At 37.5% G+C, this 23,891-nt stretch overlaps 1 pseudogene; it reads right to left on the bottom strand.

The window, feature by feature from the left end:
- Positions 1–6,970: 6,970 nt before the first annotated feature.
- LOC137742967 (indole-3-acetaldehyde oxidase-like) lies at positions 6,971–21,624 on the bottom strand (annotated as a pseudogene).
- Positions 21,625–23,891: the final 2,267 nt, after the last annotated feature.

The following is a 23,891-nucleotide window of genomic DNA, read 5'->3' as shown; positions in this document are numbered from 1 at the left end:
TGTTATGCTTGATGCCATATTTCTGGAAGAACTTCGCCAAATCTTTGCCTACGAATTGTGGGTCGTTGTTTGTGACAATGGATTGAGGGATGCCAAATTGGCAAATGATGTTCCTCTATATGAAGCATTTTATGTTCGTCTGAGTTATGGTCGTCATAGGGTTTGCTTCTACCTATTTAGTGAAGTAGTCAGTTGCTATGATCATCATGCCTCTACCCTCAGTACCGGGCGGCATTGGCCCTACCAAATCGATTACCCATTGCATGAACGGCCAATGACTCGTCTGTTGGTGTAGTTCACTGGCAAGTAGTGCTTATATCGGCATCTTCAGATGTTTCACCGTGTACTCCTCAGTAGTTTGGCTAGTGATTAGCTGGGATTCAGAATGAATTGCAAGCCTTTTCACCGTTAAGCCTGTTTCCAATCAGAGGCCTGCTAGTAAGGCTTTGTACTCAGCTTCGTTGTTGGATGATTTGTAGCCTATAGTGATTGCCTGCTCAAACATTAAACTATCTAGGGTGATTAGGACCACGCCTGCTCTTGACCCCTTGTAGCTGGATGCGCTATCGACATGCAAATGGTAGAAGTCTCTATCAGGTGAAGCAAACGTGGCTAGGTGTGCTCGGTTGCCTCTAGGGCGTCGTTGGGCTACTTTGTTGTGTTGCCTAGGTTAAACATGAATTTTGCTATGAAGTCCGCTAAGGCTTGGGCCTTTATCGCTGTGCGGGGTCGGAAAACTAAGCCATATTGGCCAAGTTCTAAAGCCTATTTCATTACTCGTTGAGAAACATTTAGACCATGTAGGATTGATCGTAGCGGATATTGAGTCATGACGATGATTGTATGAGCTTGAAAATATGCTCTGAGCTTCCGAGCCATAACAACTAGCACCAAAATTAAATTCTTGATCTTCGGATATCTAGTTTGTGCATCGAGAAGAGCTTTAGAAGTGTAAAGTACCGTGGGACCCATACCTCACCCAAGGTCTCCTCCCTACCTCTACCATATATCTCCCTTGCTCCCACACACTCGGATTTCTCTCTCTTCTCCCTCACTTTTCCTTCACCTATCTCCTGTATCCCTCATCTGCAACAACACAACGCCATCACCACCTTGCAGCTTTGACGACGACATTGAGTTTTACCCTTATTCGTGAACCAATACCACTATTGTTACTTTCTTCCCCGTCTCGAACACAGGCCAAAAATTTAGAACCCTGACAGTGGCAGAGGCCCCTGTTCATGTTTCTTCTGACAAAGCACCAGTGAGTTGTCGATGATTTCGACTAAGTTAAACCCAGAAATTGACGTCAATCATCTTAGATCGCTGTTTGTATATGATTCTTGCCTTATTTGAGAGAAATGTTGAAGTTTTAGTGCAGATCAATTTGGGGGAAACTCTCCCTAGTTTTTTGGTGAGAATTTGATGGCCTTCAAGCCATTTTTCGACCATCTGCTATAGTAGGACCTTGTGTTGGTATATTATCTTCCTCTCCTTTTAAACTTCATTTTGATTGGTAGAATGTGAAAAATGGTTGAGATTTGAAGCTAATCGGAGCTCGGGAAGTTTCTCGGCCAAAATTCCTAGAAACTGGCGGCCAGACTTGCTAAACTGAATCCGAACCCAGGATCTGACCAGACCCATTTTCGAAATGGATAGAGTATTCTAGGAATATTATTCCCCGTGTTGATTATTACGAAATTTTTTCGGGATCTTCTTAGACTAATTTCAATGCCTTGAATCCGTTTTTGATATCCATTTAGTGAAATTTCAAAGTTCTAACGTAGTTGACCGGCTCAATGTCTTGGTTGACTTTTTGAGGTTGACCATTGATTTTTCGTTGACTTTTTATGAAAATTGCCAAGGACCCTTCTTAGGGTATTTCGATGCACTGATTCCAAATCTTCGCTCCATTTTTCCAAATTTAATCATTTTAGTTGAGTTTTACTAATGGGCCCCAATATATATATATATATATTAAGTTTCCATATATACTTAATAATGAATTTTTTACGTGATGCCATAAGTAAATTAACGTTTATAAGAAATGTCGTATTGATTGGAATTATGAAATAATCCTGCGGGATGCATAGGTATACACCCTATAATAGGATGCCTTAATTATAGTTGGGGTCATGAATAGTATTTTATTGGCTAGAATAATAGATTCACCATTGCATGATCATATTTACGTTATCTGCTTATCGTGTACTACACTGGTATTAGTACTTGCATCGTATTGTATGTTCACATCGCATCGCACGTTCACTTTGGATCTATTGTAGGTGCTAGTCCTATCCTAGATTGCTATAGGTAATTAGGACTCGTATCTGATGCACCTAGTGTCAGTCTCCACGTGATTGTAGTACTAAAGCATAAATTATTATCATTATTACACCCAGTCATGTTCATGTTAGAATATGCCTACATGAGCTCATGTGTCAGCATATGTTGATGAGCACTTAATATGATATGTTTTTTTATGCAAGATATTGTGATTACCGGACGTTATGTGTTTATTTACGAAATATTGCAAAGTATTGCATTCTTGAGATATTGCTGGCTACAGTAAGTATTTTCATACTATACGTAGTATGTTATCTTTTGAAACTATACTTATTTTACGGCAATGGGTTATTATGTTTCCGAAAAGGTTTTACAAAGTTTTATTTTTAGGCCCACTCACCCTTATTTTTCGCCCTTCTAGGTTTTGGTGGTAGAGCTTTTGTGCCGATGAGGATTCTTGGAAAATGTTGGTATAGGACAGTGATGGTATAATTCTTATGTTGCTTTTACTGTACTTTGCTTATACTTTAACATCACATGTGAAATGGGTTCAATCCCACTGACATGCACACTCTTGCATTTAGTCACTTTTAGGTTTAAAGTTACTCATATTTTCCACCTCACTACTCTTTTTGGCTTTGTCACATTTCTGTGTCAGCCAACACATCTCGATTCGGAGTCCAAGTGGACATTCCGGGTTGAGGTGTGTCAACCAAGGGCTATTCAATCATGTTTTACCATTAAATGTTGAAAATTTGCAAAAGGGTTGGCCTAATTAGAAAGATGCAAATTCCATTTGTTACAATTCGTTCCTAATTTTCCTGTAGTTTGTCCTCGTTAATGTAAAATTACCAAAAACCCCTAGAAGGGTTTGTGTTGACTTTTGTTGACTTTATTTTTTGTGACATGTATGAAGTATTAATTAGTATATTTGAATAGTACTTGTCTCTACGAACGCATGAGCACAAGCGGAATGAGATTTGGACTTAAAACGAATGACATTTTTGTAAACTTGATATGTTTCGGAAAATTTTCATTGCTTTGAAGGCTTAATGGTGCCCATGGGTAAATCTTTCTTTTCATTCTCTCTTCCTCGACTGCTCTGGAGAATTCCCTTTCCCTTGATTTTCTTCTTCCTGACGACACCCACATAACCACCACTTTAAAATCTTCGATAAAACAAACTTTCAAGACCACCATCACCTTCCTCTCGTCACCATGAGTTCAACAGTGGTTTCCGTTTCCTAAAATACGAAGCTTGGATGCTGTTTCACGGAACTCCACCACGAGCCATTTTTTCTGGCGAGTTTCTTGCCTTTTCCGATGGAGGTAAGCCCTAAAACCATTGTCTTTGTGTTTGTCTCGTTGGGTAGATGAATTTTTCATATGGCTCCCATGATTTGTTTGAGATTTGAGTGAGAACGAAGCCGGGAAAGTTCTTTGAACTTTTTCGACGAATGTTTCCATAATCTGACTTGTTTTCTGGCGACCGTTGATTCTGAATTCGCACAATGTCCTTCCAAATTCAATTATTTAAAATGTGTTTTGCTAATGACTAATGCTATTCATACCATATTTTTGTACCACATTTTCCTACCACCTTAGGTGGCATTTGATGTGGACAACCACATCATTTAAATTAATTAGATTTTTAAATTTAGTTCATTATTTAATAAACTAATAATTAAGAAAAAAAATAGTTAATTAAATGATGATTGTGGTATACGAGGAGTCATTCTCCTTCATTTCCTTGGGTTTTGCAAATTTTTCAAATGATGTGGATGTCCATATCATATGCCACCTAAGGTGGTATATAAATATGGTATAAAAACATAGTATGAATAGCATTACTCTTCGCTAATAGGTCAGTTTATATGCTTAGATGGGAGCAGTTCCAGAGGCCTTAGAGGACAGAGCCAACTAGAAGAGGACTTCATTAATGATTTGTGAGTGGACTGTTATTTCACAAATGTTTTACTTATCTAAATTCTAAGTATGCCTAGATAAAAATGAATTTTAGTTATATTTTATCGATTACACTAATTTCATGATATATCTTCAGAGTTATGTTTTTTACCCTAATTTATGATTTATGAGTTAGCCATATTTCGATAGTTTACTATCAGACTCATGATACATGATCATGATTTATGACGATGACGACTTTGTGATGGTTATTTATTTATCAATACTTATCTTGTGGCACACATACATCATATAGAGTTAGAGTATTGTACTACGTCCACAGCATCAAGATTACTCGGCAATGACATGAGTATATTTCTAAGTTTCACTAGCTACGGTTAGTGGAATTTTATATATCATCTTACACGTGCATTGGGGTACTATATTTATACTCTCAGCTCGTCATTACTTTGATACTACTCGGTAATGATATGATTATATAATTATATTCTTAGTTTGTCATTACCTCGAGATTACCTACTAATGACATGATTTCACAATTATATTCTCAACTTGTCATTACCTCAAGATTACACGGCAATGACATGATTATATTATCCAGCTTCCTTTACAACTAGTGAATGACATTGTATGCCATGCCATCAGTAATTATCAGCTCTGTATGTATGTACTCACCAGCTCTCATTATATACAAGTATATATATCAGTTTTTAGTTGTATGGCATGCTTAGCTTTTCAGAAATTATATGTGTTTTCAAAACATGGGGTTTGTATGTTTAAAAAATAAAATGTTTTATAAAACTTTGTTTTTTTTCGTCCACTCACATTTGAATGTTTTTCACCCTCTCAAGATTCAGTAGGTGTAGCAGTGATCACATTCGGTGTCAAGGTACTTTCTAGCAACCCTGACATATTCCACCGTGTATGTTATTTACTCAATATATTCATAGGATTTTTGTTTGGGTAAATATGCTTTGAACCCATTCTCATGCATGTGATAGAGGGTTGGACACCTAATAAAGTGTGGCACTCCAGGGATATGTTGAAATTAATGTCGTTATTGTAAGTGTCTCAATTTGAGTTTATCCCTATTTTAGGGAAAGTTCTGCCAAATTTCGGTAGATTTCATGCATATCATGGCTTCATTACCCATTTGGGTGATGACCATCACACCACGATTTTGGTGTCTGCTCGATATCAGGGTCGAGGTGTGTCACCAATTTTTTGAGCTATTGAAAAACGTGGAATAAGAAACCTGTAATATATACACCAAGTTATTCTTGGGTGTTTGTAATTAGTGAAATAAACTCACTAGTATGGCATGATGCTTCATAATAGATATGAGCATTTTTTTGTCATCATATATGTAGCCATATTTCTATAAGTACAATGTTACTTTAGATGTGAGACTTAATTATGGCATGTGTAGACTGCATACTAACCACTTGAGAATTTATCTCTCAAAGCCATTTCTTAAAGTATGAAAATGCCGTAAAATTTGTATCCAAAGATTTCAATTTAAGAGCATAAAGCTCAAAATATGTACTCAATACCTATTCTAGATAAATTTGGTTTATATTACCTCAATGAGTACTTTTGTTCGTTTGAACTAAAATTATTGTTGCAACAAATTCTTGAAAGAGTTAAGAGTTACGGTAGAACTTTTGGAGAGTCTATAAAGCAATTTGTGTATATGGCGTGTATTCGCCGGAGTTATTCATTAGGTGGAGTCTTCGACAATATGCTATAATAGACATATAAACGTGTTGTGCTCTTTTTCCCTTCAACCAAATTTTTATCCCATTGGGTTGTCCTATCAAGATTTTAGCGAGGCAATATTATTCGTGTCCAACACCATACCAATATTTCATAATCGTGGTGCCTGATTTCTAGTTCGCTTAGGTGTTTTCCCACTGGGTTTTCCAAGTAAGGTTTGTCGAGGCAACTACCATTGATTGGTGAACACCCAAGGGGAGTGTTATTAACAATATTTATTATGTTGTTCAGTTCTGGGTCAAATATGTAATATCTTAATAGTTGAACACCTTTCTATGTAAATCTTACGCCAATAAATAGGCACTCTAATGAGAAAGGAGACACACCTTGATTTCTCCTCAACTTGCTCACTTGTCTCTTTGTATTCTCTCTTACTCTCTATTTTATTTCCAACAATATATGAATTATAAAGTAATAGATCATGTTGTAAATATGGGGAATAAGGTTATAATGAGTGTTCATACAAGTATCTAACAAGTCTCCTACAATTTATTGAAAAGATAAAATGTAAGATGAAAGATATCTATGCTCGCCAAGGCGAGCTAGGCAGCTTAGGTAACTGGACGGGCATCTAGGAAGATCTAGGCGCCCTTTCTTATTTTTATAAATAGATAGGGATTAATCGTGGCAGTGGTCAACCACCTAGCGCCTAGGCATCCCTAAGAGGTCGATACAGAGCATGAATAGAGTTGATTATTTTGAGATCCTCCCTAAATTATAGCTAGGAGCTCATTTAAGGAGCCCAAATGCTCTTATGTTTTACTATTATTGTTATTCACCGGGTTCCTTCACCAACCTAGTACACCGTTTCACGGTATAGGGGTTTAATTCAGCACTATTGGGGGTGAGTGTTTGAACAATAATGACCCCAATTCTAAACACTCTCACTGCATAGAATTTTCCTCAAATATAAATATAGACAGAAAACACCCCAATCTCCAAGATTACGAACCATTCTCCGGTCGAATGAACCTTGGTCCAACACAATTTGTCTCAATACAAGTTGCAAACACAAAAGGTATAATAAGATGGTTCGTGTTTAGTTGTCTTACAGATAAAAGCTTATTCAACAGTAATGTTCAAAAACTGGACAACGAACCTAAACACAAGTAACGTGAGATGGAATGGTTCACCTGTTGCCAATTCTCGTTTTTTTATTGGTTTTGCACTATAAACAGACCTAAAATCTGTTGAAAAACCTATATTCGTATCCTTATTGAGATCAAGTGACGGCGATTGACTCACATTTTAGGTTCTTTGGCTGTGATGGACAAATTAACTAGCATGATCATGCCTTCCAGCCATAACGTACGTTTATTCTCTACCTACAATCCATTCCAAGTACCTCTCCACAGCTTCCAGTCCACACAGCTCCTTCACAACAGGCATGGTAGCAGGAACGTCTAACTGGAATATTGATGCCGATCCATCTAGGCCGCCCCACTGAAGAAGCTGTTTTCTTGATTCTTTAATGGCAGCCCTTGTAGCGCAGTGAACAGAAACCGCAAGAAGTAATGGTGGCTCACCAGAAGCTGCGCAAACGATTTTCAATGTGTGAGTTTCACACAACACTTTTCAAATTTTATGATGAAACATGCTCTTCTTTAATTGAAATGTTCATACTAACATAAAATTTTCAGCTTTCCAATTTATGTAATAACACAAAATTTTCGACTCTTCAATTTTTGTAACAACATAATCTCAATTTTTTCAAAATTCGCCTACTTTTAATCACACAAAATACTTTTCTGGTATCAGTTGTAGTTGGGATAAGTAGAAGTATGCAAGGGACGGCATGGCAGACCTTTTGAAGAGAGCACGTGTTTTTTATGATGCCCACTGTTCAATACTTCAACATTGAACTGTTTGGGTATGGTGTCCACCGTAGGAATCTTATATGTCCATGTACCTTCTGAAATCACCAACCCATCAGAGTTTTCCGAGTATTCTTCAAGCATGAAAAACCCAATACCCTGAACAAAAGAACCTTCGATCTGCAAGAGACATGTAATGTCAAACTTAACTAAACCACATTAACTACGTGCCAGTGAACTGGCATTATGGATCTTAACAGATTGTAGAAAAGTTGAAAACTAGGATTCTTATTCCAAAGATGACTAGATGATGAAAATGCTACAATTCTTCGAATAGAGAAAGCCTAAAGACGCTAAAGAACGAAAGTACCTAAAAATTTATAAAATAAACCGACCTACTAACTTTTCTTACAATGGAATTTGAAAAATTCTCCAAGGCAGAACCTACTGATTAGCAATGCAAAAAATAAAATCTAGGTAGAGCTAATGCAAAAAATAAAAAAATGTATGTAAACATTATAAAAATCTGAGTAGCAAGTTCAATCATGCTAACCTGTCCTAAATCCACAGCAGGGTTGAGACTCTGACCACAACCGTAGATAATATCCGATCGCAGAATTGTGGTTTGGCCAGTCAGAACGTTTACCTCCACCTGTGATCAAGTACTTTCAATGTTATTAATCTATAAATTTTAAATGAGAAAAAACTGGTCTCTATGACTGTGACGTTGCACTATGATTTGCTCTGCATTATGTAAATCTGCATCTTGCCGAAAATTCAACAATACACATGAATGAAAATGAAGGAGTAAGACGGTCAACACAAACTTGCCCTGGAAGCAGAATCAGGGACATAATAAGAACTTGCTGATAAGTTCACATCTTGCAAGGATGCCTGCATTTTGACAGAAGAAATATAAACTGCAACAACTACATCAAATTTGGGAATAAAGAAAAATGCAAGTTAAAGAGAGTTTTTTTTATTTTTTATTATTTATTTATTATTTATTTGATTTTTATTTTTGTTTGATATATATTTCTTGGAGAGAGTTTGGTGTTTCGGCCTTCAAAAGCTATAAGGAGAAGCAACTGGGAAGTAGGGCAAGCTTGAAAGTTTGATAACTCATTAAGTTTTATATGTACTCATAAGAAAATTGTGGCTCAATGTCAATTATTCTGTCTGGGGTTGAGTTTCTTGGGTTCTTCCAGATTCAGTAAGTTAAATAAGTTAATGAAATGTTTCAAAAGAAAAAAATGATGCATCAATAATTTCATGGCATGGATTTGAAACAAATCAATAAGTTAATGAAATGTTTCAAAAGAAAAAAATGATGCATCAATAATTTCATGGTGATTGCTATTTTTGCTCCCCGCACTCCTCTGGGAGACTGCAAATAACATGCTATTATGGTAGTGTTATTTGCATTCCAACAAAGGAGCACACGAGTGAAATAAGCCCTCCCCTCAATCCAAATAGAATACCTGCTGAATAAGAGTCTCCCAGTTAATAGAGCCCATTTGCTCCTTCAATCTCCCCTTGAGAGTAGCTAACCTCTCAACCAAAATATTACAGCAAAGTCTAACTGCCTCACAGCTTGTCTCAGATGTAGTGCTCCCAGCAGTCATTCCCCCTTGAATTAAGCTCAATGTATCTGATTGCACCACCCGTATTTTATCCAAGAAATCTCCACTACCATCACATTGAATCGAACCAAGAGCAAAAGCTGTCACCTGTTTTACCTTCGTCCAGAGCCCCTGACCCAGTTCAATTCCTCCAACTTCAACAACAACAGACCCATCACTTAAAATGCCTACTTTTCCCGGAGTTGGCCTCAATGACACTTCATACAATATCGGTACTCGAGAAATTCCTCTTTTCTGCCATTTATTACACCTATTAAATTCTTTTACAATCTCAGTCCTTGGGTTAAAGCTTGAAGATATGGACAACTTGTTCCATATCAATGGTAAAGTATACTCCAGGGGTTCACCAGCGCTCTGCTTGTAAAACAAATCAAGGCTGTGAGATGTGTGAAGATTAACGCTTCTCACAGAATCTACTTCTATAGAAAGGATGGATGCTACATGTTCAATTACAGCTTCAGCGATAAATGACCCCTGCACCTCCCCAGGGGCCCGCATAGCAGACCTACTTGGAGTGTTTGTTTTGCACACCTTGATATCGAAAGCCAGAGCACCCCAGTCATACTTCTTAACTGCAGTCACAATATTTTTTGGCAATAATGGACTAAAGTCTATGGAAATCCCTGCATTTATCAATATCTCAAGTTCTAAAGCTGTAATCTTCCCATCAGACTTGAATCCCACACTGTAAGTTATCTTCATGGGATGCCTTCCTCCAGCCATTATCATATCAGTCTTGCGATTGAGATATATCCGTACAGGTCTATGTAATTTGTGTGCTGCAAGAGCACATGCAGTTGCGACCTAAACATCAGAATTGCAGCAGCTTTATATTCTATTGAGCATTGGGAATCAAGTACTCAAAAAACCATAAACATAGCAAGTGATATATACATATATATATATATATATATATGCACGTATATATTATGTGTGTGTGAGTGTGTCTGGTGTCTGCACGCATGTGTGTGTATATATATATATATATATATATGCACGTATATATTATATATTAGGCCTCTCACCACCGCTAAAGAACACAACACCCTCTCCCCACCACTAGAAAGCTCAAGATCTGAAATTTAAAAAAAAGTTGGAGGTTTAGAGTAGTATGATCAGAATGATATGCATCGAAGGTCTCCAACTCTAGTAGCACATAGAACGAATTTGATTTACCACTATTCCCAGAACTGACACTAAATGCTAACTATTGCTTTATTTTCTAAAACTTCGCCTCACGTGTACACCTCTCTGCACCACTAGAGAGCCAAGACATTTTATTCAACAAACATTTTTTAACATGAACGTTATTGATCGTTTTAAAATCATACAGAGTTCAACATTCGCAGGGAGGTTGCAGTTGCAGGATCCTAAGATCTCCCACTTGACACCATGATCAAGTTTTATTGGTGCGCTGGTAAAAAACTTATATGGGTCAGAATCAAATATCATTTTATATATGAACTATATATCTACATCTATGTGTATGTGTATATATAAGGGCTTGGTTGGAAGTTCTTTGGTTAAAAAACCTCCTACACTCATTCCCAACTTATGTCTAAATTTCTAGGTGCATAATGAGACTACACCAGTATGTTTCTCTTAATCTGCATTTGTGTACTCTCCACATGCAGGATAGGAGTTGTATGTGCGCAGAATGTTAGCTTAATACACAATGTTGGCCCGCTTCCTAGCAGCTTAAGTTTTTGGGTTCCATTCATTGTCTAACATAAATATTATATTCATGTTCACTGTGATAACAAGTGCTTAATCTACAGTTAAACGGACAATCTCGTCCACGATTAGATAGACAGGAATAAAGAAGGAATATAGAGATTTATGTAGGTATTATACTCACAGGCATTGATTGCATGGCCTTTCCACCGAAGCTCCCTCCGACCCTTCTTGTAATTACACGAACATTATTTTCAGGAATACCAAGACATTTTGCAATTGTAGAGTGTGTAGACTCAGGCATTTGACTTGAAGTGTAAACCACCATGCAGTTGTCTTCATCTGGTACAGCAAGGGCTGTTTGTGTCTTCATGTAGAAATAGTATTGTGAACCAAGTTTGAGCTGAAAGCAAGATATGCATGGATTTGTAAGTTAGTGGGCGGTTCTACTTGAAAACCAAGCCAACATTCTCTTATACTCGTATTTTCTCCCATTTCACAAGTCCTTTCTATGTATATAAATAAAACCAAGGAACAAAGTTGAATATCCAAAATCCAAATTACTGGAACATAGAAAAGTACAAAAAGGGCAGAACGTTGGAGACCGGGAAACAAAGAAAGAATGTCATATTGATTTCAAGTACCTCAGCAGAAATAATCTTGTGATCAGCTGCAGCCATTCCATTTGATATGTCATCGACCTGTTTCGGATACAAGAAAGGAGGGACCTTATTGGAAGAAGTGCCATAAATCAAGGATTTGCTTTTCCATGTTTTATGATTCCATGTTTGCTGCTGCTTTCTTTTTCTTGTTTTGTTGCTTTTTGCTTTTCCTTGTTTTGCTGATTTCCTTTTCCCTTGTTTTTCGGCTTCTGTTTCTTTTCCTTTCTTTTCCTTTCTGTTGCTTTTTCTTCCGCTCATTTATATGAGCTCCTTGTACTTTGTTTTCACATATACAAAAATAGACATTCAAAAATTCAATATGGTATCAGAGCAGTGACCCTAACCGGCCTGTCTCTGTGGTGTTCTCTTGAGAGATTTGTGAGCTTCTTGTCCTTCAATCATGGCTGAAGAAAGCTTAGTAAATTTGGAAGAAGACGGCTTTCATGCTACTCCACCATCACCACACTCAGATATTGATATCAACCCAAATCAACGTCTTAGTTCTGTCTTGCTAAATGAGTTTAACTATCTTCCATGGGAGAGAGCAGTTTCTCTTGCTCTGGGAGGACGATCAAAGCTTGGTTATGTTAATGGTGCTATTCCAATGCCTGAGACTACCTCACCGGAGTATGATGCTTGGCTATGCAAAGACCAGTTGGTCATGTCGTGGCTACTCAATTCCATGGATCGTAAGATTGCAGAAATTTTTAGCTATGCTGAATCCTCCATGACTCTTTGGAAAAATCTCAAGGAAATGTATGGAAATCAGAACAATGCGACTAGAGTGTTTCAGTTAAAGAAGGACATTGCTGGTTTGCAACAGGAAGGGAAGCCATTTGTGCAACATCTTGGAAAGCTAACCACTATGTGGAACGAGCTGAATGTGTATCGACCACACACCATCGACGCTGCTGTGCTAACTAAAAGAGCCGAGGAAGACAAAATATTCCAACTCTTAGCAAGCCTGAGCCCTGAATTCGAAGATCTTCGAAGCCATATCCTCATGAATCCCGACCTGCCTTCTTTTTCAAGTGTGTGTGCCACAATTCAAAGAGAAGAGGTTCGAAGGAAAGTTATGACCTTGGACATGAAGGCAAATATACCAGAAGCTAGGGCTTACTTCTCTAACCAAAAACTTGGTGAGGAGAGAGGCTACAAAGGAAAGAAAACTGGCTTAAAATGTAGCCATTGTGATGCTGGTGGGCACTCAAGAGACCGATGCTGGATTCTTCATCCAGAGTTAAAACCAAAGTTTCCTAGGGATAACAAAGGTGTCTCGAAAGGCTCGTACAACCCTTCTTACAAGGCAAATCATGTTGCCACAACTTCTTCTGATGGAGCACTGAAGTTCACCACTAATCCAGCTGCACTGATCAACGAGTTTGCTATGTTTCTTCACAAGAAACAAGGTCTTGGAGATAGTGAAGGACCACTAAATCAGTGTGACAACAATCAAACTGCACTACTAGGACAATTTGCTGGCTTCCTGGCTGGAAATGAAGGCGTGGTACAAAGGGACATCCCAGGTATCTTACACTCCTTCTCAACTGCTCTCAACATTGGTAATGTGCATGATTATTGGATTATAGATTCTGGAGCCACTGATCATATGACTAACAAGTCTACAAACTTGCATAAATTTGAAAAATTTTCTATTCCATCCCAAGTGTCAGTTGCCAATGGAAAAAATGCTATGGTTGTGGGAAAAGGAAAAATACATTTGATCTCAAGTGATGTCGAGTCTGAGGCTCTTTATGTTCCCTCATTCCCTTTTCAACTTTTATCTGTTAGCAAGATCACAAACTCATTAAATTGTCTTGCCATTTTCTCTCCCAAAAATGTGATCTTTCAGGATGTAGTCACCAAGAAGACGATTGGTGAAGGATTTTTCTTAAATGGTCTCTACTATCTTTCCAAGCATATTCAAGTTCCCAAGGTTTTTCAAGTCACTTCAAGCTTAGCTCAAGAACAACAACTTTGGCACCAACGTCTAGCACATCCTTCTGAAAAAGTTCTATCCACCTTGTTCCCAAATATGTGCAAAGTTACAAGTCCTTGTGATGTTTGTCATTTTTCTAAGTTTACTAGATTACCATTTACTTCCTCTTTGTCTAGGGCTAGTAACCCTTTTGAAATTGTGCATTCCGATGTTTGGGGACCAACTATAGAGTTTTTTCCCATTTGAGAGTCTTTGGGTGTACATGCTTTGTTCACATTCAAACTCAAAATCGTGACAAGCTAGACCCAAGGGCTGCCAAATGTGTCTTTCTAGGTTATTCATCTACCCAAAAAGGTTACAAGTGCTATAATTCAACAACTAGAAAAATGGTTGTTTCAAGGGATGTTAAATTTGAAGAACATGTTCCTTACTTCTCACAATCACTGGATTACTCTAGACAGGGGGAGCATTTGATGGACTTATTTCCTTTTCCATGTCCAAACGGAGAAGATGCAACATGCATTCCTAGTGATCATGTGCCGGATGATGTTAACCTTCACTCGGTGGAACATCTTGAAGATGAAAACCCTTCGTCATCAGAGATTCACAATGCACCCTCCAGTGATCCTTCCAACCATGATGTTGTTCAAATACCTGTAGTTCAATCTCCTACAGTTCGTCGCAATCCTACACGAGAGAGGAAACTTCCATCCAAGTTGCATGATTATGTGACCTACACTGCCAGGTATCCCGTGACTGATGTTATTGATTATAGCAAAGTTTCATCTTCTTTTGCTACATTCCTAAGTGCCATTAATGAAGCTCGAGAACCTCAAAGTTTTCAAGAAGCCAATCTTTACAGTGAGTGGAGAAATGCTATGGCAGAGGAGCTTCAAGCCCTCCATGAAAATAACACATGGACTATAGTGAAACTTCCAAAAGGAAAGAAGGCAGTGGGGAGTCGTTGGGTGTACAAAACTAAGTTTCATTCAGATGGCACAATCGAAAGGAATAAGGCTCGCTTGGTTGCTCGAGGTTTTACACAAACCTATGGCGTCGATTATAAAGAGACATTTGCTCCAGTGGCAAAAATGAACACTGTTAGAGTATTGTTGTCGGTTGCAATTAACAATGCATGGCCTCTCTTTCAAATGGATGTTAAAAATGCTTTCCTGCATGGTGAACTTGAAGAAGAGGTTTACATGAAGCTACCCCCAGGTCATCCTCAATCAAACAATCCAGAAATGGTGTGCAAACTCCATAAATCCATTTATGGTCTCAAGCAAAGTCCACGTGCATGGTATGCCAAGCTCAGTCATGTTCTGGAAAGGGTTGGTTTTTGTCGAAGTATTGCGGATTCTTCCCTATTTGTTCGTTCCAGCTTAGTGGGTAAACTAGTTGTGCTCATTTATGTTGATGATCTAATTGTGACAGGTGATAATATGTCAGAGATTAATGCTCTTAAACAGTATCTCAACAACAAGTTTGCTATCAAGGATCTTGGCACTCTCAAATACTTTCTGGGCATCGAGATGGCACACTCTCACAAGGGTTTCTTCCTCAACCAACGCAAGTATGTCATGGATCTTCTTCACGAAGCAAAAATGACAGATTGCAAGCCTGCTCGTACCCCCTTGGATAGCAACTTGAAGCTAAAAACTCACGGTGATCCAGTTCCCAATTTAAGTTACTATCAAAGAATGGTTGGCAAACTCATTTATCTGACTATCACACGTCCTGATATATCATATGCTGTCAGCATTGTTAGTCAGTTCATGCATGCTCCAAACACAGATCACATGAAGATTGTTCACCGTGTGCTTCGCTATCTGAAGGGTTCCATTGGTAGAGGGATCCTCATGCGCAATAATGGTCATACTCAGATCTCGGGATATACAGATGCAGATTGGGCAGGGAACTCTCTCGATCGCAAGTCTATCACTGGTTTTTGCACATTCGTAGGGGGTAATCTTGTCACCTGGAAGAGCAAGAAACAAAGTGTGGTTGCACGCTCAAGTGCAGAGGCAGAATATCGTGCTATGGCATCAACGGCATGTGAACTCACTTGGCTCAAAACTCTACTCTCGGATCTAGGGTTTCCTCACCCGCAACCTATGTCCCTTCACTGTGACAATCAAGCAGCAATGCACATCGCATCAAATCCTGTCTTTCATGAGCGAACTAAACACATTGAAGTTGATTGTCATTATGTTTGGAATCAAGTGCAGTCCAAGGTAATTGCTACACACTTCATTCGCAGTCATGACCAGCTAGCAGATATCTTCGCCAAAGGATTGGCATTTACTACTTTTCATCATCTGCTATCCAAGCTCGGATCAATTGATCCCTTTGATCCAGCTTGAGGGGGAGTATTGGAAGAAGTGCCATAAATCAAGGATTTGCTTTTCCATGTTTTATGATTCCATGTTTGCTGCTGCTTTCTTTTTCTTGTTTTGTTGCTTTTTGCTTTTCCTTGTTTTGCTGATTTCCTTTTCCCTTGTTTTTCGGCTTCTGTTTCTTTTCCTTTCTTTTCCTTTCTGTTGCTTTTTCTTCTGCTCATTTATATGAGCTCCTTGTACTTTGTTTTCACATATACAAAAATAGACATTCAAAAATTCAATAGACCTCAAAAAAACTTGCTCTCTTAACTGCCTCTTCGACTGATAAGATAGGTGGATCTACATCTTCCATGTTATAATCAACCACCGCAAAGTTTGTAGCCATATCTGCATGTTTCTGCGTATCTGCTACCTACAAAACTTTCTTTTGATGAGTAAACTGACACACATCCAAAGAAAGGAGAAAAATTATGTGTATAGTCTACAATTACGGATAACGATTGGCATTCATCCCAACTAAGATCGTTAGATATAATCACAAGATCGTTGAATTACCACGAAAGCAAGACGCTGACCAGCCCATTCTGTAAGATCATTAGCAAACAGAGGTTCTGTACCAAGAAAAGTCTTAGACCCTATGTTCTCCCCAGACATGGGAATATCTTTGAAAGATATCAGTACAGTAACTCCTGGATGTGATTTAGGTTCAAATTTTATTCCCTTCACTCTAGCCAAAGGCTTTGTACTATAAATGAACGCTCCATGTAAGCAATTTTTCTGAGATGGAATGTCGTCTACATAGACTGCCTCACCTACAAATTGATGGTCATGAATGAGATAAGTACTTTTGTGTCACGAGCTAGAAGCGCTCAAGAAGACATATAAAAAAATGGAAAAGATACATAGTCAGTTGAAACAAAAGAATTATAGAAGAAACAATTAACACTGAAGTTGTAGCACACCCACTGTTTTGTGAAAACAGTCAATAACTATTACAAACGAGGAAACAAAACAAATTCAAACAAAAAAAGACAAAAGGTCAACGAAAGCTTGGTGCCATAAAGATACAAAGAGAATCATTTGAAACATGATCTGTTAAGAAATTATATCTCTCTCTCTCTCTCTCTCTCTCTCTCTCTCTCTCTCTCTCTCTCTCTCTCTCTCTCTCTCTCTCTCTCTCTCTCTCTCTCTCCAGGGAAAGCAAGAGAGCAAAAGAGTGAGAGACAGTGGGAGGAGGACACAATGCTATATAGCAGGTGAACAAATTGCCCACAACTGGTCATCACTTTGTATTCTGTCAATTTTGGTTTCATTAAGATTTTGTTTCTTATATAAAAGAATGATCTCAAAAGATGGAAAATGAGACCTTTCTATAAGAATATCATAAGTATATAATTCAAACTCCCACTACTTTTAGGTATTTAACATGACCGACCAGCGGGAAAAAAACAAGAACCAGTCATTCTAATCCTAAACATAATTGTTAACGAATAAATCATACTACAATTTTCTCAACTAGATAAAAGGGAACATTTTGGAGCAGAGAACAGGCCTGCAAACTAAGTCCAATACCAAAAAAAAGAGACAATGATCCTCATTTTGTTTAACTTGGGTCTCTTGGCTGAAGCTGGTTTGGGAGGGAGAGAAAGCTAAGTTTATGTGGGGCTCACACTATGGTTTGGAAGGGAAAGAAAGCTAGGGTTATGTGGGGCACTATGATCCTCACTTTGTTTTGGGTGGTTTGGATGAAGAGGAATAGAAGGATTTTTGAAGATTTCGTGGGAGCTATTGGAAAGCTGCTATCTCTTGGTTCGTTAGCAGTTTTTAGAGTTTGCTTGTTGTTTTTTTTATATTTTGTTCGCGCTGTAGTGTGCTAGCCCTCCCTCCCACCACCCATAAAAAAATAAAAGGATGCTTAGTAATTAGACATCCATATAATCATGTATGTGAAGGATAACTAACCTGAAGCTTGTATGAGACCTCCAGATTTTGTAATTGGTTTACCAACCGGATCATACTCTGTACTTAATTCAATCACCTGTTTACCAGATGACAGAACAGTTCTCATCTTATCGCTAGCACTTTTGTTCCTTTTTAACTTGGAAGCATCGGCCAACAAAGTATTTCCCAAGAATCCTTTGCAACTTTCACTGTCAATTAAGGGGCTAAAGAACTCGAAAAGAAAACCGGCAGCCAAGCTTGACCTGTAAGCAGGGCTCGTAGTTCCTTCTTCAGGAACCACAACATCCCTAACTAATTTAATAGCGTCATATAGAACACCAGGACTCAGCACTTTTCCAGTTAAAAATTCCTCGACCTTTCTTGCTCTAATTGCATGTTTAGTTCCATAAGCACCAAAAGCCAGACGACAATGATCCACCATAATTCCATTGGAAATCTTACCAAACGAAACCTCTGCTAGGAAGGCAGCATTTAAATAAGCTATTGCCTTCCTAGGGGTCTTGGTGCAGCTCGATAGGTTTCAAACAGCAACATGGTGTTGGTTTCTGGAGAAACTTTTCTAACTGCTTCCCAATTTGGGATTTTAACACTTAAAAGTACACTTTTCAGATCCAATGGAGGCCTTTTCAGAAAATCCTCTAACATAACCGTTTCAGATCTAGCACCATTCATTATATCTACTTCTGAATCCACAACAAGAAGTATTGTAGCAATATCTGAAGGAAAACATTTTCTCTGTGCCATCACCAAATTCCCTCTTATACTACCTGTATTTCTGATGAACCCTGAAGCAATTTTCTCCATATGATTGGCAATTTTTTTTGACACATCACCACCTCTTGATGGAGATCCACCGTTGTCTTTCTTCTTCAAAGACTCAATAACTTTAGAGATTGTTAGAGTTCCTCCGAACTCAACCCCCACAGGGTCATTCTTAACCATTGATAATCCAGGAACACATCTGAGATCAATGTATCTGTCATAGCGCTTTAGCTCCTTGTAATAGCCCGTCCCTGTGTTTCCAACAACTAATTTCATCTTGTTTGCATTATCAAAATCATTATCTTTCAATAAGTTTTGAAGCTCCTCAACTCTAAGAGGATTGTACCAACCATATCTCGTAGGATCCAAAGACATGGAAGAACAAATTTCTTTTTTTAAGAAGTCCAGAAATGTACAGATGTCACCATTACGGTTATATAGAGGCGAACTCTTTACTTTTACTTCCTTACTATCTCCCTTTTTCCAAAAGGAGTTGAACCCCAAATCCTCCATGTCAACATCAGATGCGAAACTCTTGCAGGCATCAGCAATTGGTCGATACCCAGTACATCGACAGAGGTTACCTGCAATAGACTTTTCAGCTTCGGAAACAGAAAGCTTGGAGAACCCAGGTGGGGGATCAGGTCTATTCGCCTTTTCAGCATTGACAAGAGCTCCAAAGAGTGAAACACACATGCCAGGAGTACAAAAGCCGCATTGAGAAGCATAGAAACCAGCAATCCTTTGGTGAATTGGGTGGAACCCGTCTTTGATATTTCCAAGGCCTTCGGATGTTGTAATTGAACATCCATTTATACTCCAAAGCAGAGTGAGACATGAACTTGCAGTAAAATCTTTCACTTCGTCGACAACAGGGTTGTACTTGGACAGTAGCACAACCACCTGCACCCGATTTTTATAAGTGCATATCATAAAACGTGTCCAAAGATTTATAGTAAGACGTAGTTTTCCTTGAAAATTTTGAAACCCAAACTACAATCTCATTTAATATGATCACTGCAGAAAAAACACCTTAAATTACAGACATTTCGTCACAAAAAGAAACCTCTTTAAGCATCAGTTGGTCACCTCGGAAGTGAGGTGAGTACTAGTTTCGTTTTCTGAATTACTTTATTTTGCAACAATTGTTCAGGATGTTAAACCAAAAATTCAGAATTCTTTATATGAGAAACACAAAGTTTGATCATAATTGAAAAAAGTTGAGATTCTACCCTCAAACCAATTGGCAATATAGGGAGTAGTCCAACCTCTAATAAGCTCATACAAGGTCCATTCTCCCATCAATGTGGGACTCATTCTCAATATACGCCCCTCACGTGTGGCAAAAAATTTTCGAGCCGAACACGTGGACAACATAAGGAGGTGACGTGGAGCTCATTCTCAACACGCCTCCTCACGTGTGGTGAATTTTTCTAGCCTAACACGTGGACAACATAACAGGGTGACCTGGAGCACATGCGGTCGTTTGGCTTCACACGTGGGACAACCAGCTCTAGTACCATAAAGAAAGTTGAGGTTCTACCATAAAACCAATTGGCAATATGGAGAGTAGTCCAACCTCTTAGACCATCTCCAACCCTTAAGCTAAGACCTAAAATTTTTTGCCCATAAACAGTTTTTTCTCTGCAACCATTCTGGGTTAAATTTTCCTAGATCATTAAAGAATGAATTTACGCTAATTTTTTTTTCTTAAAGCAACTTTTTAAAAGAAAAAAAATTATGTAGACTATTCTAATTTTATTTTATGAACATTTTAACCTAAAAATATTTAGATTCCGACAAATATTGAAAAATCACTAACCGACACCATGAAACTCGTGAAACACTATGAAAGAATATGAAACACATAAAAGAATTTTTTTTTAATTACTTTAGCTATTGGATTTAAATTTGGACCGTTAGATATTGTTTTTACGGTTGGATTTCATTAAATTATATCTTAACTGTTGGATTCAATGAATTTATAAATATAAAACCAAAAATAATATACATATACGGTGGACTAGCCCTACTAACCCAAGGAGAATCCTGGGCTAAATTTGACCCAGAAATGAGTTTTGAGATTTAACTCATATTTGTCTCAATGATTAGAGGAAGTTGAAGTAAATTTAGAACCTAAAATTTAAGTTCTACTCTAAAAGTTGAAGTAGATCTTATAAGCCTATGCAAGATTTATGCTCCTACTCATTTTCAACAATAGCATGCAACACGCAATTTTTCTTTCATAGCAACACGCAATTTTAGCAACACGCAATTTTTCTTTCATAGCACCACGCAATTTTTCTTTCATACTACGTACGACTAAGTCGGCCAAAAATCCACAAATGATACTCATCAATCATCATGTTTATAATATACATCAAAAAGCCACAGAAATTCATGATCATACACGCAGAGCACAGTCAAAGTTAGAGAGAGAGACCTTCACCGCAGCTGAGCTTGACACTTTTGAATCTCGTCTGAGAACGCAAGAAGGCGAGCAGAGTGGTTGATGGATCAACGGTCGGGAGCTCAAACCTCTCTCCGTTAAATGCAAAAACTAGGCTGCCACCGCTTCCTGCCGCTGCGTCTCTTTCGTTGGCCATTTCTGTGAGCAAAGCGAGAGGAACCCAGCTGCTGTTTCAGAGGCAATGCTACTCAGCTACAAATTCATATATCGAAATTAAACTAACCCAACAACCATTCCAATAACAATGAAAAAGAAAGAAACAAAACGACGATTTGAAAATTAATAACGGCATATTTTATTTTCTGAAGAACTTCATTTACTTTCGGCACCTGTATTTTAATGCAAGTATCGCATTCACATGGTCCTTTGAATTTAGGCGTGGAGATCACAATTTTGAATTTCCTTCTTTTTTGTGATTGGTAAACGACGAGAATGTTCTCCGAATTTTTTTTGAGATTCGGGAATCATTTAATCGTGTTCGTTCATTATATATCGTGTGATCAATTTTCATTAAGTATTATTTATATTTAATTTAAAATTTAAAATTCTAATTTTTAATTACATGATGTACGATAAACGAATTCAATTAATTGATCGTTCGGATTTTCACAAAGAAAATCCAAAGAGAATAGTATACCATTGGTAAAAACTAAAAAGCTGACCGTCCGACAAAAAAAAAAAAAATTAAATACTCAATCGTCTTTCAGAATATTTTGTTTTTGGTGTTTTAATTAGGCTTATTATATTAATTCGACAGTATAAAGTATTGCCCTTCAGATGCACACTAAATGATATTTTATGCATCGCATATCATACTCATACACCTCACCATTATCTGATCATTAGATTTTAGAACATGATTATGTGAAAAAGCATCACCATTATCTTCTTTGAGAAAAAAGGTGAGGGCTGTAATTTGACACCAATGAAGTTTAACCTTTATCCACCTCTAACGGTACATTTTGAATAAGGCGAAGCTTCGAAGTTCTATTCATCAAAAATGATTTTTTTCAATCAATGTGTTTGTAGTTTCATTAGTTAGACTTTTGTTCTATAATGGAGAGTGAGAATGGTTTAGGGAGTTAAAGAAGATAAATAATTTTGTGAAATACATGTTAAAAGTGATTTGGGATGTATTTAGTATTTTTTTTTTAAAGGAAAACTAATGAAAATGACTTGAAAACTTTGAGTTTTAACGGTAAGGACAAAATAAAGGGTAAAGTAAATAGTATCATGTTTGACTTTTTAGTGTAAAAATGTGGTTTTTTATTAAAGTGAACAGTACCATGGGTTTTTCGTCAAAACTCCCTTTTTTTAAACCTTATAAGGTGGAAATTGTCATTGCATATTAGACCTACTCCAACCCTTGTAGTAAAACTCAAATTTTAGGTCCTAAACTTACCAACTTGCTCTAACTCTTAGGGCAAATATGAGTTTTAACCCAAAACTCATTTATGGAACAAATTTAGGTTAAGATTCCTCCAGGGTTAGTGGGGTTGGCCATCATATACATGTATTCTTTTTAATTTTATATTTATAAATTCATTGAATCCAACTGCTAAGATCTAATATAGTCAAATCCAACGATAAAAAAAAGGATCTAACAATCCAAATTTAAATCTAACAGTTAACGTAATTAAAAAAATTTATTTCATATGTTTCATATTCCTTCATAGTGTTCCACAATTTTTACGGTGTCGGCTTAGTGATTTTGTCATCCCAATCTGAAATGTCCACTTGGACTCCAAATTAGCTTTGTTGGCCGACACAAGAAGGTGATGAAGCCATAAAGTGTAGTGATGTGAAAAAATGTAAATAAATTTAAACCTAAAAGTGTCTAAATGTAAGAGTGCGCATATGAGTGGGAATGGATCTATTTCACACATGATGTCAGAGCATAAGTATAGTATACTAAAATTAGAATAAAAACTATACCATCAGAAGTAGCTCCAATATCAGTGTTTCCTAGAGATCCTTGTTGACACGAACATTGGAACTAAATCCTGGAGGGGCCAAAAAACAAGGGTGAGTGGCTTAAAAATAAAGTTTTGTAGAAACCTTTTTGAAAACATAATAGCCCATCGTCGTAAAACAAGTATAGTTTCCAAATATAATATACTACGTATAGCATGAAAGTACTTATCATAGTCAGCAATAACTAAAAAATGCAATACTTCATAACAATTCGTAAATAAGCATATAACTTCTAGTAATTACAATATCTCGCAGAAATAAACATATCATATCGAGTTCTCATCGACATATGCTGACACACGAGTTCATGCAGAGATATTCTAACATGAACAGGATTGGGTGTAATAATGATTTACGCTATAGTACTACAATCACGTGAAGACTGACGCTATGCGCATCACATACGAGTCGTAATTGCCTATAGCAATCTAGGACAAGACTGGCACCTACAATGGATCTAAAGTGAGCTTACGGTGCGATGTGAATGTACACGTGAAAGAATGGCCCCAGACATCAAAGATCCTTGCGATGCGTTTCACCTAGAAGCGAAACCATTCACATAAATATATAACGTATATACACGTTTTTGTACAAAGTACGGTTAATAAAGAAACTACTTTAAAATGGTTGAATTTTAGAAAACGGTCGGCGGATTTGGATTCGG

Source organism: Pyrus communis, chromosome 8, assembly GCF_963583255.1.
Source record: "Pyrus communis chromosome 8, drPyrComm1.1, whole genome shotgun sequence".
Classification (NCBI taxonomy): Eukaryota; Viridiplantae; Streptophyta; class Magnoliopsida; order Rosales; family Rosaceae; genus Pyrus; species Pyrus communis.
This window is presented reverse-complemented; position numbering and strand designations above follow the sequence as displayed.